Raw genomic sequence first — 26,722 nt, 5'->3', positions numbered from 1 at the left:
TGGGAAGAGTCGGAAAACATATTACTTCGTCCCACATACATCACGTGAAATGACTACGATGAGAAAATTCGAGAAGAGACCATGAGGATAAAATCAGAGAGATTAGAGCCCACACAGAAGCATACCGACAATCCTTCTTTCCTTCTTTCCACGAACAATACGAGACTGGAATAGAAGGGAGAACCGATAGAGGTACTCAGGGTACCCTCCGCCACACACCGTCAGGTGGCTTGCGGAGTATGGAAAAAGAAATTAAAGCTAATACAGAGGCTTACCGACAATAATTCTTCCCACGAGCCATTCGCGAGTGGAACAGGGAAGAAGGGGATCAGTTAGTGTTATCAGGAGTACCCTCCGCGATACGCCATCAAGTGGCTTGCGGAGATGATTTGGGTATAGATGTAGAGGTTTGGAATTTGATGCAGGATACTGGGGCAAATTCCAGTGATGAGGAACTTTAAGCCGCTCCTTCCCTTCGCAAAAAGGGAAAGGAAAATGAGCCAATAGCATGTCGGATGCCCAGGTGCTTGCCAATCTAAATGCTAGCCATGCCCGGCTTCGCTTAACTTCGGTGATCTGCCGAGAACCGGTGTATTCATCGAGGCAAGGTCGTTGGTGTTAATATTGTTATGCTGTGATGATTAGTCTGACTGTAAACGAAAGAATACACATGCGCAGTATGCTGCACACTCCGAGTGCTAGATAATTGTGTGATTATTTCGTTGTTATGCTCTCCGTTTTGTTCTACCCTTTTTTCCAACAACGTTAATAGAGAAGCAGAACAATTCGTCGAGGCTTCATAAAACCGTGGAAGGCTTTGTGGGCGAAATATTCTGACAGCGCGAACACGGCGAAAGCAATTAAGCGGCGCGGCGCCGCAGCGCGCAGCTCACCTGTTGCACGAACGGCTGCAGCCGGCCAGATTCAATCTTGCCGAGGACCAAATGGAGCAATAAATAACCCGCCAGCCCCAGCCCGGGACCGGACCGGCCTACAGCCCGCACGCTCACGGCTTTCCGCGTGACTGCACAGCCGACGTGAGGCCTACCCCACTACAATTCCTTTGATCCTGTCTTACTATAGTTTCAATGCGTTGAAACTGTGATAGCACTTCATACAGAGCGGGTTCGTTGCTAGGCTACTGGCTGTGCATAATAGAGCCCACTGCACTATACAAACCGTAACGGATCTTGAAATGCCTCATAAGGGAAGCAGAAAGATCCTGTAGCAATCTGTACCCGGAAACCCTCTCAGATTCTCCTACTCTCAGTTTCTCGCTTAGTTTCTACAGCTCAGTTGTTTAAGTTTGCAAGTATATACTAGAACAGGGGTGGCCAACCTTTTCGTCAGGTGGGCCAAATTTTTGTGAGGGGATTTCTCCGCTGAACGCGTTATCAATTTTTGTTTCGTGAGCCAAAAGAAGCAAAAAATATTAATTTAATTTTTTAAAGGAAATAAAACAAATCTGACGAGAAAACATTTATTACACGATTTAGCGAAATAAAATGTTAGTAGGATGTCCGACTTTGGTTCACAGAACTAGGTGAGTCAGTGTTGATGTCAACTGAAGTTATTGCTACACGCGAAGAGTTTTCCAGATGAATATCAGTAATTCGTCTTCTCATTACTGATTTGATGTAATTCATCTGAGTAAAGAGCTGTTCACACAATTTAAAAAACGAAATAATTTTTAAGCAATTTTGTAAAACGGTGGATATTTCTTATTGTCCACATATGTTTTGTATAACTGTTCGAAACCAACCTGATTAAATATCTCCTTTAACTGTGAGTCACAATGCATTTCGCAGCATTCCATTTGCAAATGTTCCGGTAGTGAACTCACGTCTACAGAGAATAGCACAGCAAACACACACACACACACACAAAAAAAAAAAAAAATGCAGACGATATTCCTTAAAACCTTGAAAGCGGTTTTCGAATTCTTATTTCAAGTCAGACAGGAAAAAAGTGTATTAAACAGCTTCCGCCTGTGCGACATCCGATTGCTTTGACAGTATAGGAAAATTTGTGAAGTTTTTTTTTTTTGTTTTCATAACTGTTGATGCCAAAGTTTCATTTGGAATGTGGAAATAAGACCAGGTATGACATTGCGAGGTGCCGGGGCTAGCAGTGTATTTAACACTCAATTCTTCTAGAATCTACATGTGTACATGATGCTCTAAGCCCCCCCCTATTCTAACTCCAACTTTTGCTGTTGCACAAGGATAAAAAAAAATACGCGAACTGACTCTAATCAACCCTGCCAGTGGAGTAGAAGAGAGTTTGGCACCTGCAATAATTTAATTTGATAAATAAGTTAAATAAACGAAGGTTTCATTAACATAGTGAGGAATGATGGGGTTGCTCTACCGATTAACAGAATGAAAGTTCTGTCCAAAATAACAATATGATTTATTAAGACTAAACACAAAATAATAAACAAAAACACATGAACATTTACAATACATCAAATTGTCTCAAATTGGATAGTCAAACAAACGCTGTGAATGTGAAGTTGTCCCTAAACTAGATTGCGAGGATTATGACGAAGTGGTATGTCCAGCCAATTCCTTGCAACTCAAATCTTAGAGAAAACACATAGCCAACCCAACATTAATTGCTGCTACCCAAGACAGAACAAAGTTAGAAAAAAGACGAACAGGCGCGCTCTGCTGAGCTCTGATTATCACCTAGGAAAATTCCTATCTGCCGGTGCTGCGGACATACATTACCAAACTGTCTTCTTGACTGCCAGGACACGATCTGGCGTACCGGAGCCGTTGGCTGGTTGCTTCGACGTCCTCGACCGAAAGGCGAGAGCCGACTACCCACAAGAGCACCTGTACAAAACCGAACACAGAACATTCCCGCCCCCACGACAGTGGCCGTGGTTAAACGTTCCAATCAGCAACTCGAAAACTGGCGGAAAATTCCACTCCATTGCCGGAACGCTACCATTACACCAATGGAGATTCTTGGCGCCAATTTCTGCGCCGATCTTGCTACGTCACGGAGCTATGCCCTGAGCAAGCCAATCACAGTTACTATTTTGCAGAATGCGCGGGAATTTTCCCGCCACAGCTGCCTGGGTACACAAGTCATTCCCACGCCTCGCTGGTAGCCCGCCAGAAAGTGTTTTCGCTAAGTTTCTGCGAGTAACGGAACCTCTAGCCCAGCCGCTACTTCAGGCCCTGTGGGCGTGCCTCTTGACAATGTCGGCGTCTGGAAAGCATTCACTCGACTCCCTCACACCTGTCGGCTTACCCTCAAAGTCAACAGAGCCCGCCTGTCACTGGACCACCCGGATGATGAGAGACGCTGCGTGGGAAGTCCACGTGTGAAGGAATAGCAACTTTCCACCGCATGCAATTAGAGAGGAGAATCGTAAGATACAAATATGAGAGAGGGCTCATGCCACCTCTCAACATTAATTGGCTGATCTTTTCCTCGCAATCACGTATTAACGTCACTGACGTGGTTAGTTATACCGTCCAAGAACGCAAAGTCAGAAAGCCATTCTCTGTCTTCGAACTCCAGGAGTCACTTGTACTAGCTTTTAAAGAATGGTTACATTTATTGCTTCAAATCAAACACTCTTTTCCACATTTTCACACGGGTTTGCCATTTTACTTCTGTATAGTACGAAATGTTATCATGCTCTGGATCCAAAGATTTCAGAAATTATTAGAACTGACGGTGATTCTATCTTTTCACCTAAATAAAGTTCACTGTTTTGTCAAATACCTTCATGACATGGTCCATTTTGAGGGGTTTGGCACGTAAGTTCTCTTGATGGATAATACATCGGCGTAATAGCATCGACGTATTGCAAATTTTACGGGCCTCGTTTTTAATCAAGTGAACTAAACGCTCTTTTTTTCTAGCCACTGCTGGAGCACCATCCGTTGTTAGCCCCGATAGTTCGTTAATTTTTAACTAAAAGCAACTTAGTGTCGATATAACTGCTTCCAGGAAATCTTGTGACTTTCTGATATCCTGAAGTGGATGCAATACTGTTAGTTCTTCTGTTTTATTAAAATGGGCATCAACACCTCTGACATAAATCACCACTTGGGCTGTTATCCGCCATACCTGTGCGTTCATCCAAATTTCGAAAATAAATTATACACTATGATGCACGATGTTTTAAATTATCTACAATTTGTCTTAAAATGTTGTCTACAAGTGTAGTAATAGTTTGACGAGACAGGCTTATTTTTCTAAAAGCCTTTTGATTTTCTGGACACCCAGTTTCAATGACGGTATCTAAGCATTCCTTAACCATTCTGAATATGGCCTTGATCTTTTTCCCGGCTCAGAGCAGCTGTATAACTTGCTTTCACATTGCATGTTGACTCTGAATTCGCTCTTGTAAATATCTGCTCTTGAGCAGAAAGTTCCCTGGTCTTGTCGAAATTGTCCCTTGCACTTATCAAACATAACTGCATGTTTAGTCTCGTAATGCTGTTTAGTGTTACATTCTTTTCTAAACGGGATAGATTCATTGCATATCGGACGTATGGGTTTTGTTTTATATTCTACAAAAAAAAAAAAACTGTTTACAGTCCACTTGTCTTGAAAAGTTCTCAACTCCTCTGTAACTTTCCCCTTGTTATGGTTCTCTTTTAGTAGCTGACGTCATGCCAAGTTTATATCTTGAACTGAATCAGACATCTTTTTATCACAAGTCGGAAACTGACACGGTAATCGGAGTTGCTTAATTTTTTGTATACACGGTACGTGAAGTTTAGAATCAAATATTGGTTACCAAAAGTAGTTCGATACAAATCTCAAAAATTACATACAAAGAAAACTTTTAAGTTCCCCGAAGTTGGTTAACACCCTAAAAGAAATCTCATAGGTGCCCTTTGATTCCCAGTTGCGGTAAATTTTTAAACTAAGGTTCATGTTCCACGGGCTTTTATGTGAAGCATATGGCCCACGAAGATGGAAAAAAATAAATATAAATGTTTTTCTTTTTTTTAACAATCATATATATATCAAGGAACGATGATTAGGGATTTATATGTGCAATGAAAACTTTATATTTTTGTTTGTGCTATCTCATTATAAATAAGAAGACGTGCATTTTTCATAAGTGACAAATATGTGCCAATTAGCGTATATTTATATGACATAGGTATCCGAACTGAACGGAAAAAACTACAAATGTAATGACCGAAACTGGAATCTAACCAGCAATCCAGCAATTATAAGTCTGGAGCACTGTTTCTTTTTCATTCTTAATGTATTTTACGCATCACGGAAATGCTTGTAGAATATGCGACTATGTTTAAAAGTATATGTTAACTTCGCAACAATGTTTACAAACATGACTCTCCGCGGAATCGAACCCTGGTCCTCTACATGGAAGGTGGCTAGTATCGTACTGCAGAGCTACATTGCTCTTCGAGCTAGTGGTCTCACATTTACGTATTATACGCACTTGGGAAACTTCATAGTCTGTTCTCTCGAGAATTTTTGAGAGCAGTATTGACCTGATTTAGGAAACTGGTATTTTAGTTCCTCACTTTAAAATTTCCATCCTAGTTCGACTTCTTGTGTTATGATTGTTTCCTAAAACTTTTCTACACTTCAACTACTTAGCAATATTAGTTTCAGTAAATAAGAGAGAAAGACAGGTGGATGATGTTGCACTACGAGGGTCCCTTTTCTATCTTTATTATGCGGAATCGTTAAACGTTATCAGTAAAACCACGTTCTAACAATTAAGTATTTATTTATTTTGTACTACTTATATTAAAAGAAGGTACTGAGGCAGAAATAATTGCTAATGTACCCAGTTATCATAAGTGAATACATAAAAATAAATGCAAGCCTGCTTAAATTAAAGACAAGCATCACATACTAATTGAAAAAAGATAAAAGCTAGCTTTTCTCACCTGAAGTGAGGTAGGTCTATCGCGATCGAATGTGCACCACATATCCACGTGAACGGCCGTAACTTTACGGCCGATATTGTTGTGAGTTTGCAGTAAAATTAAATTCGGAATATATTGGTTATGTCTGGCACTCGTGTAGCGCAAGACACGTGTCCAGCTGTGCAGTTCATACTTCTTCTGATTGTTGGTTGCGTATCGCCAAGGCGAACTATATTTTCCTCAAGATAGGGCGCGGGATTTTCAAAATAAATCCAATATAGTGATTTTTTCAAAAAGGGATATGGACGAAAATCTAACGATAGTTGAATCAATGAGTTGAGATATTCCTATTGCAATTGGATATGATACGAAAGACAATTGATTGAATGCTCTAATCGTTTTTTTTTTCGTGAAATAAAGGTTAATTTTTTCTTTCACATGAAAGAGCTCCGCGGGCCAAAATTTAGCGCCCAGCGGGCTGCTGTTTGACCAGCTCTGCACTAGAAGTTCAGCACCGTCGAGAAATTACGTCATTTGTACTGAATGAGGTATTCGAATCGGTAGAGAAGCACATAAAACCAAAGCACAACATGTTCGACATAATACAGGGTCCTAAACATGAAATCGAGAACATTCTGAAACCGAAGGTTGTATTGGAAGAAAAGAGGAACAATGATGATCTGACTGATACGCTTTTGCCGGTAACGTCTAAGTTGGAAATTGCGGGTTACCAGGAAGATTATGCGCATGCAAATGCTGTTCCATAATCGCCCTTCCCTACTCATGACCTCTAACATCTGGTGTTACATTGTGCCAGAGGACAAATTTAGCGTTTTCGTCAATTCAAATTTCAATATGCCCACGATTTTACTTTTTATTTACGCGTATAGTTCCGTAGGACCAAATTGACGAGCAAATCTCCAAGGTCATGGAATGTGTCAGTACATGAAATTATAACATAAAAGTAATAGCAGATAAAATAAAATATTTATGAACCCAAAAAAAGTCAACACAAAAATTTAAGTAAACGCAATCAACAATGTAACACTAGTATCAGCTTAACTTTTCAAGGAACACCTCAACAGAATAGAAGGAGTGACCCATGAGGTAACTCTTCAGTTTCGGTCTGAAAGCGTGTGGATTACTGCTAAGGTTTTTGGATTCTTGTGGTAGCTTTTTGAAAATGGAAGCAGCAGTATACTCCACACCTTTCTGCACATGAGTTAAGGAAGTGCGATCTAGATGCAGATTGGATTTCTCCCGAGTATTAACTGAGGGAAAGCTGCTAATTCTTGGGAATAAGCTAATATTAATAACAAGAAACGTCAGTAGAGCATATTTAAGTTCACGAATATATATATATATATATATATATATATACAGGGTGTCCCAGCTATCGTGTCCACCCAAAATATCTCTGGAACAATAACAGCTATTGGAAAACGACTTTCACCGGTATCAATGTAGGGCTGGGGCCCATGAATGTGCATATTTGGAAACGTTCTAAAACGAAAGCATATGCGTTTTTTAACACAAACTTATGTTTTTTTTAATGGACCTCCTATATTTTTTCTTCAGAAACCCATAGCATGACAAAGCAATACACAATGGCGTTGATTGCATCGCAATATTCCCATTACATTCCGAGATATTGATACGCGAAGTTGACGTTCGAAACAACCGACATGCACTGCTAGCGCACGTCCTGAGGGTCAGGCGTGAACCCCATGCTGCCCGCAATCGCGATGTGATTGACATGTGTAATCACACCTCCATACTTATCAAGAGGTCCGAAACGAATAATACGGTCCGCTGCCATCAACTCTTATAAGCACATAATGGTTTCCCTTTTGCACGTTTTACGTGTCTACGTACACAATATGAGTCAGGTTGTCTTATTTATCCTGCACATCCAAAATAAGGTTTATCTAATGCGTTATATGACCCATTGTGCCTGTCGCGCAGGGCCTGGTTCTACCTAGTCAAGTGTCCAACGTAGTTCCCACTACTGCCACAGTTACCACTTCACCTTGTTTATGATTTGCGACCCATGCAAACTCCTGTACTCCACCACCCTCCAAGCATCCCATTTGTTGTTGCTTTGGCGTGCAGTACACCGTTTGCTAGTGTATTCGTGCATCAGAGTAATCTAGTGACGGCACGGAGGTAGTACACATTGTGAATAAACGTTGTGTTGTGGAATTTATACTGTACAGTATAATGTACACACATGAAGATATGGTAGAAATGCTGCTGATCTATGGAGAATGTACGTTGACGGGAAATACGTTATGAGATTGCTTGTTTGTTGATAGTACTGTTAGCGAACATTATGATTATTAAGTTAATATGTCTGTTTTCTACCAGACTCTGCATACCTGTATTGTACCCTGTTGTAGGTGGACGAAATGCTGTTCAGGCAGAACGACTGTACAGAAGACGATTCCCTGACAAGCCATCGCTTTCGCACCGGATGTTTGGTCGTCTCACATCTCGTCTAGGTGAAACGGGAAGCTTAAATCCCAGACCTCGACATCGTCCTAGAACACGCACAGATGAACGTGCTGAAGTTGCTGTGCTCGCTACCATAGCTGTGAATCCTCAAATCAGCAAACGTCAAATTGAACGTGAAGTTGGTGTGTCGAAATCAAGTGCACAGCGTATTCTTAAACGTCATAAATTTCATCCTTACCATGTTCATTTACACCAGGATCTTCATGGAAATGACTTCCGCAATAGGGTAACATTTTGTCGGTGGGCTCAGCAAAAACTTCTGACTAATCCAAATTTTTTTGCTGATGTTCTCTTTACCGACGAGGCATCATTCTCCAACAAAGGAATTGTCAATATGAGGAATATACATTATTGGTCCGCAGACAATCCAAAATGGCTCCGTCAGGTAGAGCATCAACATCCGTGGAAAGTTAGTGTTTGGTGTGGGATTATTGGAGATACCATTATCGGACCTTTCTTTATAAATGGCATCCAAAAAGGCAGACAATACTCCAGGTTTATACGGCACAATCTTCCTTCTTCTCTTACGAGCACGACGACTTCTGAACCGTAAGTTCCCTGGTAGGTGGGTTGGACGAGGTGGCCCAGTTAGGTGGCCTGCCCGATCTCCGGACCTTACACCGTTGGATTATTTTCTTTGGGGAGCAGTTAAGGATGCTGTTTACCAACATGAACCAACAACACCAGAGGACATGAAGCAACGCATTATTGATGCTTGTACAGCCATCAAAGAGGAAACAGTAGCACGAAGTAGGGCACCCTTCATCCGCAGAGTGACCCTATGTATGCAAGCCAATGGGCATCACTTTGAGCATGAGATGTGAGCGCTATGTTTAGTATGTAGTGGTGGTATCACAGTGGAAGTTTCTACAAAGGGCCATTTTACAGAGTGATGTTAAGAAACATTTGTTTGCAACAATTTGTCATTTAACGCATTAGATAAACATAACATTGATAATTATGTGATAATAAAACTAATTGGTTAAACATGTTTACATTCATCTTCTGTGTCCTACCTGAACTTCCCAAATCAAAACATTTTTACTTAAACAACGGTAAAACTTTTAGTCCACTTACTCGTTTCACTAAAAGCATCAACATGAATTTTACTATTACGAGTGAATGATTAACTGACACTTGTGCTAGATCTACAGTAAAGTAGAAATTGTCTTAACTACTAAAATGTAGTAATACAGTTAAGTGAACTTAGTTCACTTTCTATTTTAAGATCCCATCTTACACTGTAGATTTCACTCTTCAAAATCGTAAACGTTTAAAAATTTGATTAACATACTATTGATCGTGTGGAGCGCTGTTGATAGGCTACTAACTGCGGAATCGCCACTACACAGTAGCAAGTCTCTTACCCTAACAAGATGCACGTATTGTCAATAATAGAACAAACGTTGTGCAGACACGGTGCAGGTAAGAAGTTATTTTTTATTTATTACGTGCAAAACATCAAACGAGAGCTATTTTCTGCCTACTAAAGAATAATTTCACACTAAAAGCAGCAGGCTGGTTTTTCGACGACAAACTGAGTTCAATTAGACGCCTCGGTTGTAAAACTAGCAATGTTGTCTTACCCTTACTGCCAAACAATGCCCTGAAGCAGACGTAACTGTTAGTGGCGTTGTTACATCGAAACACATTAAAATAAAATATTAATATAGCAAATCCAAGTAAAAATCTGCTGGCAGTGGGTTCATACATTCGTTATTTAACCATAACATTTTATGCTATGCTTCATTATGTAATATATTTGGTATAATCTAATTGCAACACGCTTCCTTCCTGTCGTCAATTATGTTTCAGTAATTGGGTTAAACTCAGTTTATTTCGTCGATGTTCTCATGAGAAGCAAAGTTTATGCAATGATGACTTTGATAAGCTCTCCAACCACCTTCTTGCGCCTTGTGTTACTATAAATCAAATATGATGCATCATTTATAAAGTGAAACGTGCAATGCAGACAATTGAAAGACTTGGCATAGAATGATAATGATAGGAGATATGTACCTGTGAATGTTATCTCTTGGCCGGCCGGAGTGGCCGTGCGGTTCTAGGCGCTGCAGTCTGGAGCTGAGGGACCGATACGGTCGCAGGTTCGAATCCTGCCTCGGGCATGGATGTGTGTGATGTCCTTAGGTTAGTTAGGTTTAATTAGTTCTAAGTTCTAGGGGACTGATGACCTCAGAAGTTAAGTCGCATAGTGCTCAGAGCCATTTCAACCATTTCTTTTGTTATCTCTTGACATGGAAGCAGTGAACAGCTGTGCTAGAGTGCCCTCTTACACTGAGTTACTGTGGCTCCGACATATACAGGACAGTTATAGCTAACTACGGAAACGTTCTTGCATGTGTCTGTTGACGACCTGTGTCCCAGGATGCAACAAGTCACTGATGCTGATCTCGTAAACAACAGGAATTTTATCAAGAAATATAAGTGGAGATTAAAACGTTTCCGTTTGAGTGCGTTGCTGCAATGTATGCACAACCCAGCGTGACTCCGATGCAGGTATATGAGCAGCAATATGTAAGCAAGGAGTTAGTGTGGCCTTCGACAGGGAACTTTTTGATCGGCGCTTATATATTACCTGGGAAATTAAGGAATAGCTGGAGTTTTAAAAACTAAATGTGATTGTACCAACCGACGTGACACCTTACCTCACAATGGAAGACTGTTGTGCGATTCGAAGAGCTGGTCTAATATATTTCAAATGGCTTATTTTCTGAAGTTCTCTTCCCTCTCCCCACTCTTGCATCGACGTCACATATCAGCTATATTGCTATGTCAGGTCACTTGATAGGAGCCCATTTTTGTATTAGTTGGCCGTCTTCAATTAGCGTACCGCTATGACATTTGTAACTGCAACAAATTCGCCATTGCTCTTCTACTCTTCTCCTACTCAATTCAGTAGAATCTGTTCAGAGTCTCTGGTATAGACATTTCCTTGTGATGAATAAGAACCGGCTCTCTGTGGCTTCAACGGCTCACATGTTCATAGGTTTATTTACGGCGGTAGATTCTTCTCAGTATGACGCTTACGGTGAAGCTTCTCGCTGCACATTCGCATGGATTCCCAGGCAGTTCATCTTTCTATACCATACCCTAAACGCATATCAGCAAGTATGAGTAATGATTAACGCTGGATATCCAAGCTCAAAATCTACATACGGTGTTAAATTCCGTTGTTGACAAATAACAGTAGATTTTATTTCAGTTAGTTCCTTCAATGACGATGCAGCAGGTATTTGCTTGTTATGAAACATAGACGCTTTTAAAACATCTGTCGCACATGGAATATCGCAATCAAGATGTCCTCCGACCTGTAATATTCATTTTAGACAACTACCCCTATCCTGAAAATACACAGCTTTGGATCATCGACAATCTGTACTGTTTCGAACAACTGGTATTTTCGTCATTATTTCCCCGAAACCTGGGATGGTGCAGGCTAGAAGGGAGTACATTCTGCTTTGAAGAGGCACGTGAAAGACGGAGGAGATTAATGCACTAAACCTAAAACTTCTTAGTGATGTGTACAGTAGGCTTCCCGCTAACTGGATGACGAACTTGCCGGACGGAAGATAACACAGCTAAAATGCTCACGCTATAATGACGCTTATCATTGCGGTTATAGCGCAGACGAGACTTGTGACAGAGTGGTGAATATGGAAAAGATTAGGAAATCGTATGCCTTAGTGGAATCAACAATAGTCTCTCGACCTCAGATCCAAACGAAAAATATGGAACGGCAAGTGAGTCAGAAAGGTAAGACGGTATTTATCAAATCGAAAGAAAGAGGGAGGTATGAAGGAGGCTATAGTTGTAGAGAAATAAAATAATACACAGCATTCAACGAACTAAGATGGCAAAAAGTTAATGTAAGGCGAGAAACTGAAAACAGAGGTCAGCTGTCAGCCATCAAAGAAGGAACACCCGTAATAACACAAAATGATGTTACCAGCAGGATGCCAAACGAAGAACTCGTAACAATCATCTACGGGCAAAACACTGACAGCCGGCCGCTGTGGCCAAGCGGTTCTAGGCGCTTCAGTCCGGAACCGCGCTGCTGCTGCGATCGCAGTTTCGAATCCTGCCTCGGGGATGGATGTGTGTGATGTCCTTAGGTTAGTTAGGTTTAAGTAGTTCTAAGTGTAGGGGACTAATGACCTCAGATGTTAAGTCCCAAAGTGCTCAGAGGCATTTGAACCATTTTTAAAACACTGACAGAGGAAAGAGCCGAGTACATGTTATTAAGGAATCTGGTCTTAAATTTAAGAAAAGACTCATAGAAAAAGCTACAGTACATCACGTGAAAGAAGTGTTTCCTAGTATGAGAAGGACACTGATAGAACAGCGGAGGAATTTTTACATTGTGGTTACTGCCATATCTGTTAAATATTACGCAGATCTATCTAGATGTCTAAAATGCTTTAATTATTGATATGTATATAAATTCTCTACTTTAGATCAAATAATATGTGAATTTATGTGTAAGTTGATCAAGAAAAATGTAAGTTTCTCAGGAAAATGGAGCCAGCAGTTTCTATTACCTTCAAGGAGCGGGGAAAAACATGGACTGGAAAAGGAAATGATTGTTCTACATACAAAACGCTGTTGAAAAAAGAAATAAATGGATATATTATGGACAAGTACGATAACTCAGTACATGACCCCACGAATGGGTAAATAGAGAATAAACGTCCCGTCAAATCCGGGAACCACAAAGGCCCATTTAAACAATTTAGAGCTGAAGTGAGTGTAATTAAGTTTAAAATGGCCCTTCGTTTGCTTGCCGAAAAATAGATGTTTGACATTGCTATTCAGACAGACAACTTAGCTGATACGCCATCTCCTTCTGTCAAAAGACGGCAGATGACAGAGGTTTGCACCCAAACTGATGGCAATGTATTATTTCCAAAGTACAAAACACAAGTTTATACTAGACATTTGTACGGTAGCTACGAGGATATACTCATATTGTCTAAACTAGAGGAGATAGTTACTCTAAACACGGCATTGAGATATCTAATGCTTGAGGGGAAACCCATGGTGTATTTAACTACCTTCTCGCTTCCCGAATTAGTAGACGGAACTCAGCTAAGTCTTTGACCCTTACGAATTGCCCAGAGAATTAATAATAATTATTTAGAAAAGTGTGCAAAAGAAGAGAAGAGGCATTAGATTTAGAACAACTTCACAAACAATTCGTTGTCACACATAGCCGCAAGACATTGGACCATATCACGGCCGCATTGTTACTTTCATACACACCACCCGTCATAAAATCGTTACGATGAGCATAGTTGAATGCAATGCAATTACGATGAGCATAGTTGAATGCAATGCAACGTGTGACGGTGCTACATGAATTATGGAATCAGTCGGTAGAACAGAAATTCGAGTTAACCTGTATGCAGGAACTGTACTTAGCGCAAGGAAGAACATCTACCACTCCTACAACAGGTCTAGTCGTAACGGAAGGGACAGCCCCAACAGCGGTAGTAATTCACCGCTCTGCAAAACTTGAGGTCGAGACAATTGAAGTAATATGACATATTGAGTATTCATTGGATATAAAGAAACGTGCAAGAGGATGCTGACAGATATCTCCCACTCGTACGCCACATGGTGTGAGGTCAGACCCTAGTCACACGACATTTACATTTAGCGTGTGACTATATTATGAAAAACTGCTGGCCCCGCAACACGGGGTAGTTGAAGGGACGGAAAAAGACAGTATGTGTCAATAAGCGAGCGGTTACTGTGCGCTGTGGCGATGTTCAAAAATGTTCGAATGGCTCTGAGCACTATGGGACTCAACTGCTGAGGTCATGAGTCCCCTAGAACTTAGAACTAGTTAAACCTAACTAACCTAAGGACATCACAAACATCCATGCCCGAGGCAGGATTCGAACCTGCGACCGTAGCGGTCTTGCGGTTCCAGACTGCAGCGCCTTTAACCGCACGGCCACTTCGGCCGGCCGCTGTGGCGATGTTCTTCATTACAACATGAACCGGAGACAACATGTTGATGACTTCACAAGTGAAAGAATCATCGGGAAACTGGAAGAAAGAAGAAGTGTGACGTGTGTAGTCCGGAAGTTTGGTATACCTCACAGCATTGTTTCACATGCATGAGCAGCATTCCGAACCACAGGTGCTGCTGCCCGAAGGAAAGGAGATGGTCGATAACGGTCAGCTACAGCAGGAAATGACGTCTACGTTGTGCAACAGGCAAGAAGGGACTGACATCAAGTATCATGTGCGGTTACAAGCACATTTAACATGGATGCAGGATACGCAGTCTCACTCTCCACAGTGGCATGACGATTGCATGAGTGCGGTCTCTTTACCTAGAGCTAGTACATTGTGTTCCGTTAAGACCCGCACACAAGCGGTAACGTGTGCGATGGGGCCGAGAGCATAGGGATTACACCAATGAGGTTTGACGTCGCGTGCTCTTCTCAGACAAGAGCAAATTCAGCCTAAGTAGTGAATCTGAACGTATCCTAATAGGGCGAGACGTAACGCAGGCAGAGATATTGTCGAACGTGATCGTTTTGGTGGTCCATGTATTATGTTGTGAAGAGGCATAACGTTGCATGGGTTTACTGAACTGCAAATCTTTGAACACTCACCGGCTCACGTTGCCGTGATGTTGTACTCCTTCCCCACATGTGTCTTTTCAAGAGCGCATTCGTCCCTCGCTTCATCTTTATAGATGACAATGCGCGACCGCATCGAACAGCACAGGTGGAGGAGCTCTTGGAATGTGAGGAATTTCGGCGAATGGACTGACGTGCTCGTTCCCCCGACTTAAATCCCATGCAGCACTTGTGGACTGTATTTGGGAGACGTACCGCAGCACGGAGAGGAATGGTGCGCCCTACCTCAACTATTCCCTGCCAACCTTGTGGACCACGAGAGCACCTTGCCGAACACATATTGCAGTCCGTGGTGATCTTACATCCTATTAACAACCGTTCCCCGCCTTTTTTAATGTCAGGGACCATCATAAATCGCAACAACTTCACTGTAATTATTGTTTCTGAATGAAGGTGTCATTTCTGCGCATTTCATTGCGTATTTCTTACAGCTATTGTACGATACCGCAGCAGTTCCTTCTATGTATGGTCTAAGTTTCATCGGACTACGTTACCTGGCGGTGAAACATCATACCAAATTTACGATGCCTGGAAGCATCGTGCAAGGTCGAGTCAAATTTTTTGAGAGATACAGCAACTTCAGCTTCTCATTGCAGATCTCCGTGACACGAGCAGTTTTAACATCAGCAGCCTCTGCAATTCTTTGTATAATAAGAAGCAAGATACGTGATAGTTTGGTGACACCAGCAGTCGCAACATATTACTGCGTGTTTCTTGCTGATTCAGCAGGATAACAGGTATTAAATTTGGAGAAAAGTTAGGAAAAGTTATTGGTCCATTGTCTCTACCATCACTTATAAATTTAAAGGTATTTCTACTGTTATGAATAAGGTGGAAATTGCTGAGAACGCCTATATTCAAATCAGATTTTTAAAAGTGGACTTACTACACTACTGGCCATTAAAATTGCTACACCAAGAAGAAATGCAGATGATAAACGGGTATTCATTGGGAAAATATATTATACTACAACTGACATGTGATTACATTTTCACACAATCTAGGTGCATAGATCCTGAGAAATCAGTACCCAGGACAACCACCTCTGGCCGTAATAACGGCCTTAATACGCCTGGGCATTGAGTCAAACAGAGCTTGGATGGCGTGTACAGGCACAGCTGCCCATGCAGCTTCAACACGGTACCACAGTTCATCAAGGGTATTGACTGGCGTATTGTGACGAGCCAGTTGCTCGGCCACCATTGACCAGACGTTTTCAATTGGTGAGAGATATGGAGAATGTGCTGGTCAGGGCAGCAGTCGAACATTTTCTGTATCCAGAAAGGCCCATACAGGACCTGCAACATGCGGTCGTGCATTATCCTGCTGAAATTTAGGGTTCGCAGGGATCGAATGAAGGGTAGAGCCACGGGTCGTAACACATCTGAAATGTAACGTCCACTGTTCAACGTGCCGTCAATGCGAACAAGAGGTGACCAAGACGTGAAACCAACGGCACCCCATACCATCACGCCGGGTGATACGCCAGTATGGCGATGGCGAATACACGCTTCCAATGTGCGTTCACCGCGATGTCGCCAAACACGGATGCGACCATCATGATGCTGTAAACAGAACCTGGATTCATCCGAAAAAATGGCGTTTTGCCTTTCGTGCACCCAGGTTCGTCGTTGAGTACACTATCGCAGGCGCTCCTGTCTGTGATGCAGCGTCAAGTGTCTCCGAGCTGATAGTCCATGCTGCTGCAAACGTCGGCGAACTGTTCGTGCAGATGGTTGTTGTTTTGTAAACGTCCCCATTTGTTGACTCGGGCATCGAGACGTAGCTGCACGATCCGTTACAGCCATGCGGATAAGATGCCTGTCATATCGACTGCTAGTGATACGAGGCCGTTGGGATCCAGCACGGCGTTTCGTATTACCCTCCTGAACCCACCGATTCCATATTCTGCTAACAGCCATTGGATCTCGACCAACGCGAGCAGCAATGTCGCGATACGATAAACCGCAATCGCGATAGGCTACAATCCGCCCTCTATCAAAGCCGGAAACGTGATGGTACGCATTTCTCCTCCTTACACGAGGCATCACAAAAACGTTTCACCACGCAACGCCGGTCAACTGCTGTTGTATGTCAGCACGTTGTATGTGTCGCCACCGGCGTCAACCACGCAACTCGGTAACACTAAAGAAATATCTTTCTATTTTCTCATTACCTTGCTTTTATTATATCTACTTTATTAAAAGTAAATACATTATCCTCTCCTAGTCATTGCAGCCTGGAGAAGAGTCACCTCTATGGAGGTAAAAATTGAATCGGGCTACGAAGTTATCTGGACGCGCGTAACCGCCCTAGGTTAACATAGATTAAATCTTCGATTTTAGAATCCTGCAGAAAACCCGAGGAGAACCAAGAATTATTACGCCGGGAAAGCCTACGCAGTCTAATTATGGGATGTTTTTAGCGGCTAACCGATTTCGCTTTAACAGTTGAAGAATCATTTAGAGTTAGTCTTTGTTCAGTGGTTCCGAAATATCCCGATAGTGGAGTAAAACAATGTTTAGTAACTTAAGTGTCACTGCCTTTCAAAAACCTGAATAGCCACCTTCTGCAGCGCTTACCGCTGCCAGACGTGCAGGAAGAGTGTCAGTGAGGTCCTGGAAGGCATCGACAGGGATGTGGAGCGATGTCAACCATAATGCCGTGCCACCCTGGGCCAGGCTTCTCGGTTGAGGATCCATGGTGCGAAAAATACAATTGAAGTAGTCCCACAGATTATCTGTTGGCCTTATATCCGGGGCCGTTGGTGGCCAGAGAAGCACGATAATGTCTCCCTGGTGTTCTTCGAATGTCGCACGTACACTGCTGGTAGATGTCATGGTGCCGAGGAAAAAGTGTATGTAGGGGTATAAAAAACCACCAAGGCTTGATGCATACTTTTGCTGACCTATTGTGCATTCCAAATTGAGACATCATCTAGGAAATGGTACAAAAGATTTCCCTGTTCCGGCCTGTACCATTCCGACGTTTGTTTTGGAGTGTTTTTGGCTTTCAGGCGCTTCAAGCCCCGTACACGTCAACAGCCACCTGTTCGATGGAGCATAAAAGGTGATTCATCCGAAAAGGCCTCCTGTCACCCCTCACGCGACGTCAACTTGCGGTACTGGCGTGCAACTTCCAACCTTCAGCAGTCAGCATAGCTACATGAATTAGGCGCCTGCAGCGGAGGCCCACATCAGCAACGTTGCTGAACAGTCGTCGAGGAGACATTGCTGGTATTCCTCGGTTCCTCTGAGCAGTCAGTTGCTCAACAGTTGCACGTCTCTTCGCCCATACACATCTCCGCCACAATCTTTCATCCTGTCATCTATGGCCCATGGTGCACCACAGTGTCCTCGGCGCCGGTTTTCGATAGCGTCTTTTTGTCATACTTTAATCACGGTGGCAACCAAATAGTTTACAAACATATCCGTTTCTGAAATGCCTTCACCCCAGAAGCCAAAGATCATGCCCTTTTGGATGTCATATTTCCGAAAGAACTGACACCACACGTTCATATAATTGATTCGCTTCGATGGGAAATAAGAGACACCACACATTCGAATACACAACCTTCAGTGCAGATGTACAATATCGTTCAGCCTCCTGCGGGAATGTACGGAGACTGCGGATATGTGGCGCTAGGTGGGAGTGTGTGTCGGCCGGGCAGCGTGCAGAGATACTCTGTACATTTGCAAGAACTACTGTGGCCAGATGGTGCAACGGTTAACGCAACTGACTAGTGAGCAGGAGATCTCGGCTTCGAGTCCCAGACTCCGGTACGGTAGCTCAGCGTGTTTGGTCAGAGGGTTAACTACCCTCTACAACAAAAAACTGAGTGAATGGATCAACGAAGAACTTAAACGTGTGTCATCGGACGCCCGATCCGAACAAATTCAACTAACAATATAGAACAAAATGAGATTAAAAATTTCCTGGCACACATTTTCACTCGTCGCCGCCAATTCCTCATAAAGTCCCGATGCAAATTGATATAATAAGTTTCTTCCCTTTTTTTCCCTTCTCAACCTCCACCTTTAATTTACATAAATGAATTAGCCATTTACATGCTAAAGAGAAAAGCATGACAAAAAAGTTGCATGAAAGTGTGGTAAAGGAACATACTGAAACAGGGGCGGTACAGAAACGTAGTAAAACTCCTAACTGGGAGCCGGTGACTTCAATCTTATGCATAAAACCACAGAACTAATAATTTCTTCCCTTTTCCATCAAGTTGCATGAAAATTTTAATTTAGTGGGGACGCATATGGCGATGTGGAACAACGTGCCATAGTCGCCACCTGAAAGAACATACACATGTGCCACTCTTACTAAATGAAAAGTCTGGATACTAAGCCAAATGGAAGGTAGCTAAGCCTTCATGTCCTCAGGGTGAAAAACCCCTATACCATTTTATACCTAGCAGCAATAGCAATAAAAGGGAAACATTGAAAATAGAAGCTATACAGCAAGGTAATAAAACTGCTAACGGTAACTCAACAAGGCTTACGTAAGATAAGACCTGAGACAGTTAAATGCTACATCATGAATGACAGGTACATTTTAATTTAGTGAGGAAACACATACCATTGCACAATAGAGCACTGTAGTCATAGGTTAAAATACTAAAGATACACAAACTTCCTTTAAAAGAGGACATTTTACAGCTATAAATACAGAAACTCGGTGAATCTTGAAGTCCTCACTATGCGCTACTACAATGCTTAGTTGCGGATGTTCATCTTGTAGGATTGTTTGCCCTTTTGAAGGCTACATGTAGCACTGATACCTATCACAACTTCATTAAACTATAGAGGCTGATCCTGGAACATTCCACGATGTTCCACAACAAGCATTTTGTTAGCCGAAATTAGCCGAGAATGCAGATTACCGTGAATCAGCCAATCTCTTTCCTTCCTCACAGCTTACGAGTCAGGACGCACTGTCTTCAACACGATGCGACGTGGAAGGTCGAACTGAAACCGGCACACTTCATCTAGGGGGTCAAGGGTTAATGAAAACACTGTGGAAATTATTTCCGAAGAGACTACTGTACCTCAGTGTACGTTCGAGAGTACTGTGAGCGTTTTACAGGTACCACCAGTAATCAAGCTCCACTTTCTCACCTCTGCGGAACACATAGTCGATGGTCATTCCCTTGAACCATGTAAGCGCATAGTATTTTGAGAGAGTGAAGGAATAGTCAGTCAGACAGAGGGGGTCCGAGTTTGCCACGTCAGGTGTGACGCAGTGGTAACAAACTAAGGTCTTCTGTGTCAGTCGTCAAACTCTGGAGGACGACAGGCACGTGAAGCGATGTTCATCAATGTCCAAGAGGCAACAGTCTGGGCAAGGGGGGAGTCTGTTAATTCTATATCATGGAGACAGTGTCTCGTCGCACATTTTTTGTTCGTGACCTGACACCACGTCGCGCGCACGGTGATGGGCAGAAAATGGTGGTGTATCGTTTTCCACACTCGTGACCAATGGACAAATGGGTGCTTGGTTTCTACCACATTACGTACAACCGCCCGGAGAAGGGTGGTGTAAGAAACTTTTGCCTTTGGCGAGAGAGTTGCTGGGAGATTCGAAATCACATAGCTGCGTTCGAGAATGAATGTCGACACACGGCATGCGCCACCGACATCTGCAGCACGTGAGAGACGGGAATCAGAACCCCCCCCCACCACCACCACCCATAGAAGAGCCGTGAAGGAGGCGTGTGGACTGGTCCACCGTTTCTGCATATTGCTCATATAGAAGAAAGCTGCCCGTGCCCTGACATTAACGACTCCCAGCCCTCCATCGTGTAGGGGTAGGGCGAGAGTGTCATAACGTACTTAAAACACGTGTCCTACAGGTAGCTAATAACCGAAGACTGCGCGATTTCTTCGACCTGTATCATCTGATTGACTTTTGATGCCGCGTAGAGGTTCAGGTATTCAACAAAGTTCAGTAACTGGTGGGAGGAGGGCAACAGCGTCTGGCGAAGGAACGCACCTGATACCAAACGCCATTGACTTGCTGATATTCAGAAGACTGCCCGACACCTGTCCGTATCACTACATCCAGTTTAGTACACTATGGTCTTCATTGATGGAATTAAAGAGCAGCAACAGGTCGTCGGCATAAACCGTTTAGCGGAAGGTGATGTCCCACAACGTGATGACAGGTAGCCTTTTGTTGAGACCCCTGAGGACTGGCTCGAGCGCGATTGCATGTAGGTGGGTAGAAAGGGGGCAATCTTGTCGTTGAAGTCTCTCCATAGGTACTGGACTCACCATTCAATCCCATACAATTACTTATAGGAGGAAGTTATGGGGCACTCTAACGAAGGCCCGATCGGAATCGAGGGAGACGATAGCCACTGATGGACGGAACGTCGAGGCGATCGATATTGAGTCCCTACAGCCACCGGTGGTCATTTGTATGTTGGCATCTCCCTCTTGCAACGTCTGTTCTGGGACGAGGATCATTGGCAATGTGGTCTTAATATGGCTGGCTAAAAACCTGGCGAAGAACTGTAGTCGGCATTCATTTATGGCCGATATTCAACGACCAATTGCCGTCCGGCTGGCTTGTGTACTAATACTAGAAGTTCTCGATAGAAATAGGTACTATAGTGCAATCAGGGGACATGAGTTGATAGCCGGCCGGTGTGGCTGAGCTGTTCTAGGCGCTTCAGTCTGGAACTGCGTGACCGCTGCGGTCGCAGGTTCGAATCCTGCCTCGGGCATGGATGTGTGTGATGTCCTTAGGTTGCTTAGGTTTAAGTAGTTCTAAGTTCTAGGGGGGACTGATGACCATAGATGTTAAGTCCCATTGTGCTCAGAGCCATTTGACATGAGTTCATAGAACACTGTAACCCAGCAGGGCATCATGAAATCACGGAAAGTTAGGCAAAACTCGAGTGCTAATCTTTCAAGCCCTGGAGAATTATTGACCGCACACTTGTCAAAGGTGTCCCCCACCTCTTCAGGCAAGATTTCCTCCGTTAACGCCATCACTGTCATCTTGTCGATAAGCTGCTGTAACGCATCGGCAGTGGGTTCGTCATCTACGTTCTTTCCAGGTAAAAATGACGAAAATGATCCTCCATGACTTTCACTATGATTACTTGGGTAATACAGAAGCTACCGTCTAGTGCCGCAAAGGGTGTAATTAACCGTCAGCGATGCCGGCGCATGGCTGCCACAATGTGACGCATGGCTTCTAATCGGCGCTTCGTCAACAATAGTATGTGAGCCTTAATTCGGTTTTGATCTCAATGTCTGTGCAGCGATAGGGGCAGAGCGTCGCGGTCACTAAACGCTGCGTAGTAGAAATCCAGGGTGTGCCGTTGCCGTGCAGTCGTGTCCTTGCCAAACTGCATAAGTGTCTTGCGGACAGCCGGTTTGACACAGAGGACCCATCACACCAAAGTCCTGGGATATCGAGACTGACGTTTTTCACAGATGGCCAATGTTATGGCAACTTGCTGACTGCTGTCCGGCTCCTGGAGGTGAGTTACATTCATCTTCCAAAGGTCGTTACTAGCCCAGACATGTTGGGGATGGAGTTGAATAGTGAAGATATAGACGCTGTGATAAGAGAAGGCTACCACTCCCTGCTTAAGACCTTGAGCCATATATATGGATGCAGTCGGCTCGTCAAACGACTGGTAAGATGCGTGAGTCCAGGCCTGTTACCTTGTACCTCTTCCCACGTGTCGTGCAAGTGAAGATCGTCAATCACCATGCCACATCTGGACAAGGTGTATAGAGCGGGATTTGATCCTTTGGATCAAGGACGATAATAAAATCACTGGCTAAGACGCCCTAGAAAAGGAGAGTTCGATGTCCGTGGAGTAGAACCTGGCCCAGTCGCAACATTTAGTTGGGCTATAGGGTGGACAAACATTAACGAATCGGATGTCGAGTGCTGTGATCGCTAATACTCGTGCAGAAGGGAGTACTTGATGTCGGTGGCCTTAACGGCGTCCCACGTTAACATCACTACACCGGTGTCTGCTGGACCACCAGGCGTCATGTACGTTACGTAATCATTAAGGTCCGTGAATGCATACGTCTGCTCTTCTTGCAGGAATATGAACTCGACTCCTATGGCTGGTATTGGTTCCCACAGGAGTTGGATCCGTGCAAGGATCTTCATCGTGGACAAGTGATAAGCCTGGCTGACCGGTTCAATCCACCACCGCAAATATGCCAACCAATCACGGGACAAGAGGGTTTTCTTGCGGGATCTTCGTCTCGGGAACTAGCAAGACGAGGTTCTGGCACGCTCTCTCATGCCCGGTCGCCTTCGATGTCATAGCACGCCGTTCCCTGCTGCTCCGACCTCTATACTTTGATCGGACCTTCCTATACTTTGACTAAAGTGCAATAAGTCTTCAGCTATGGTAACTGAATAGAGTTTCTACAGTCAATTTACCCCACGGCCATCCTTCATTCATAAGACCGCTCGACCAGCCGTGGACAATTGGCATCAGAATCGTAATGAAGTGACTTGTTCTTTTTACTTACGGCTTGACACCGAAATTAGGCGTGTGGAGTGTTATCTTAGCGCTCGAGGCGCGTGTTCTTTGTGTCAGCACCGATGAGTATCCGTGGTTAGCGTTGCAGTAGCTGCAGACTCTGCGCTGTCTTCGTAGCACATTTTCTATGCAGTCTCCACGGAGACGCCACTCCCGACATAGGAGCTATGCTGCTACTGTCACCTACGGCTCTTTTCACATTACACGGTTTTGAAAGGACAGCAAAAAATCGATGTAAATCCGAAAGGGCGACAGGTTCACACTATACGGACTTTGCATGGCATTCTTCCGTCCGCCCGTCTTTAAGTTCAGTTTATGGTATGTGCTGTTTCAGTTATAATGAATCGTAAACAAATTATTGCATTATGTTTATACACTGATGAGCCAAAACATTAGGACCACCTGCTTAACAGCTTATTTGTCCGTCTTTCGAAAGAAATACATCATTTATTCTGCGTATCAGGTATCAGACAGGTTGGTCGTAGATTTGTGAAGGTATATGGCATTAGTTTTCTACGTACAGTTCATGAAATTCGCGTAAATAACGGGCCGCTGATTTTCGTACGTGGTGATGGCGCCCGATAGCGGCGCAGATGGGATCAATAGGATTTACATTAGGTGAAACTGGTCGCCGAGACATCACCGTGAGTTCACTATAATGCTCCTCAAACCACAGTAACACGGACAATTATACTGCTCGAGGATGACATCGCCATAAGGAAAGACAGCAAGCATTAGGGGATGCAGGTGGTTCGCAGCTGTTATTATGTGTTTGATTACTACCACAGGTCCCATGCAAGTGCAGGGAAGTTTCTCTCGTAGCATAATACTGCTCCCACCAGCTTGTGTCCGCGGCGCACTGCACGTTTCCAGCAGACATTAACCTAAATGACGACGTGTCTGGAGACTACCATCGACTTAATGTAGCAAAAGTGTGATTCACCCGGGGAGCCACCACGTCTCCATTGACAGATAATGGATTCCTTATGGTCCCTGGACAATGCAGTGGTAACTGACGATGTCGTTGGGTCAACATGTGAACATGTAGGGGTGATCTGCTGCGGAGCTCCACGTCGAACAATCTAGGACAATGGCGTGCTCCGAAACATTTGTGCGTGCACCAGCTTTGTGGCATTTCGGCAGAGATGCCACAGATCTGCATACAGAGCAGACAAACCCCACGTCCTGTGATGAGTAGTAGACGTCCAGCTATTTACAACCTATTGGTAGTTGCACTGTCCATCTACGTCATTCCGTAGATGCTCACGACAGTCGCAAGTGAACTTTCGACGAGCTTAGCCGTTTTCGAGATACTCGTCCACGGGCTCTGCGTAATATTAATCTGCCCTTTGGACTTCCCATTTTCAGGCCATATCTTCGCTAGAGTGATCTCCCGTCCATGTCTGCTCCGCTTACATACTTACGTTACCGCGTAACGTGCCCGGAACGCCAGCAGGCGGCATCAAACGCAGCAGTGGGCACTGGTCATAATGTTTTGGCTTATCAGTGAATAATCGTCGTCGAAAGAGACAACAACGTAGATATCATGTTTGAGTGCATGCTATCAATGAAAGGAAAGAGGAAGTGGGCTTATTGTATACCTTATTTTAGGTTTTTAGGAAAGAGGGAAACAAGTTTTTTGTTTTTTTCTAATGTCTGAGCCTCATTTAATGAATTACTTGAAAAATTCAAGAATGCTCTGCAACGCCAAAACACACAATTTAGGAATGTGTACAACTAATTGAGATTTAGGCCGTTGTATTAGTGTAAATATAAATACATGCTTGATTGTATGTACTTGTATTTACTGGAATTGTACCACTCTAATAGGTTATTAGAATGTTGCATACTGAATGAAAAAACAACACAAATTATCTCAATATGCCTTTATCGAACAATATAACATAGCAAAATGAAATACACTCCTGGAAATTGAAATAAGAACACAGTGAATTCATTGTCCCAGGAAGGGGAAACTTTGTTGACACATTCCTGGGGTCAGATACATCACATGATCACACTGACAGAACCACAGGCACATAGACACAGGCAACAGAGCATGCACAATGTCGGCACCACTACAGTGTATATCCCCCTTTCGCAGCAATGCAGGCTGCTATTCTCCCATGGAGACGATCGTAGAGATGCTGGATGTAGTCCTGTGGAACGGCTTACCATGCCATTTCCACCTGGCGCCTCAGTTGGACCAGCGTTCGTGCTGGACGTGCAGACCGCGTGAGACGACGCTTCATCCAGTCCCAAACATGCTCAATGGGGGACAGATCCGGAGATCTTGCTGGCCAGGGTGGTTGACTTACACCTTCTAGAGCACGTTGGGTGGCACGGGATACATGCGGACGTGCATTGTCCTGTTGGAACAGCAAGTTCCCTTGCCGGTCTAGGAATGGTAGAACGATGGGTTCGATGACGGTTTGGATGTACCGTGCACTATTCAGTGTCCCCTCGACGATCACCAGTGGTGTACGGCCAGTGTAGGAGATCGCTCCCCACACCATGATGCCGGGTGTTGGCCCTGTGTGCCTCGGTCGTATGCAGTCCTGATTGTGGCGCTCACCTGCACGGCGCCAAACACACATACGACCATCATTGGCACCAAGGCAGAAGCGACTCTCATCGCTGAAGACGACACGTCTCCATTCGTCCCTCCATTCACGCCTGTCGCGACACCACTGGAGGCGGGCTGCACGATGTTGGGGCGTGAGCGGAAGACGGCCTAACGGTGTGCGGGACCGCAGCCCAGCTTCATGGAGACGGTTGCGAATGGTCCTCGCCGATACCCCAGGAGCAACAGTGTCCCTAATTTGCTGGGAAGTGGCGGTGCGGTCCCATACGGCACTGCGTAGGATCCTACGGTCTTGGCGTGCATCCGTGCGTCGCTGCGGTCCGGTCCCAGGTCGACGGGCACGTGCACCTTCCGCCGACCACTGGCGACAACATCGATGTACTGTGGAGACCTCACGCCCCACGTGTTGAGCAATTCGGCGGTTCGTCCACCCGGCCTCCCGCATGCCCACTATACGCCCTCGCTCAAAGTCCGTCAACTGCACATACGGTTCACGTCGACGCTGTCGCGGCATGCTACCAGTGTTAAAGACTGC

The 26,722-nt window shown here is 44.1% G+C and overlaps 1 pseudogene; it reads right to left on the bottom strand.

The window, feature by feature from the left end:
* Nucleotides 1–860: 860 nt before the first annotated feature.
* LOC126184207 (uncharacterized) overlaps nucleotides 861–26,722 on the bottom strand; it is a 28,317-nt pseudogene continuing 2,455 nt past the window's right edge.

This window comes from Schistocerca cancellata, chromosome 4 (genome assembly GCF_023864275.1).
Source record: "Schistocerca cancellata isolate TAMUIC-IGC-003103 chromosome 4, iqSchCanc2.1, whole genome shotgun sequence".
Classification (NCBI taxonomy): domain Eukaryota; kingdom Metazoa; phylum Arthropoda; class Insecta; order Orthoptera; family Acrididae; genus Schistocerca; species Schistocerca cancellata.
Note: the sequence above shows the minus strand (reverse complement) of the source record. Positions and strands in the feature narration are given on the sequence as shown.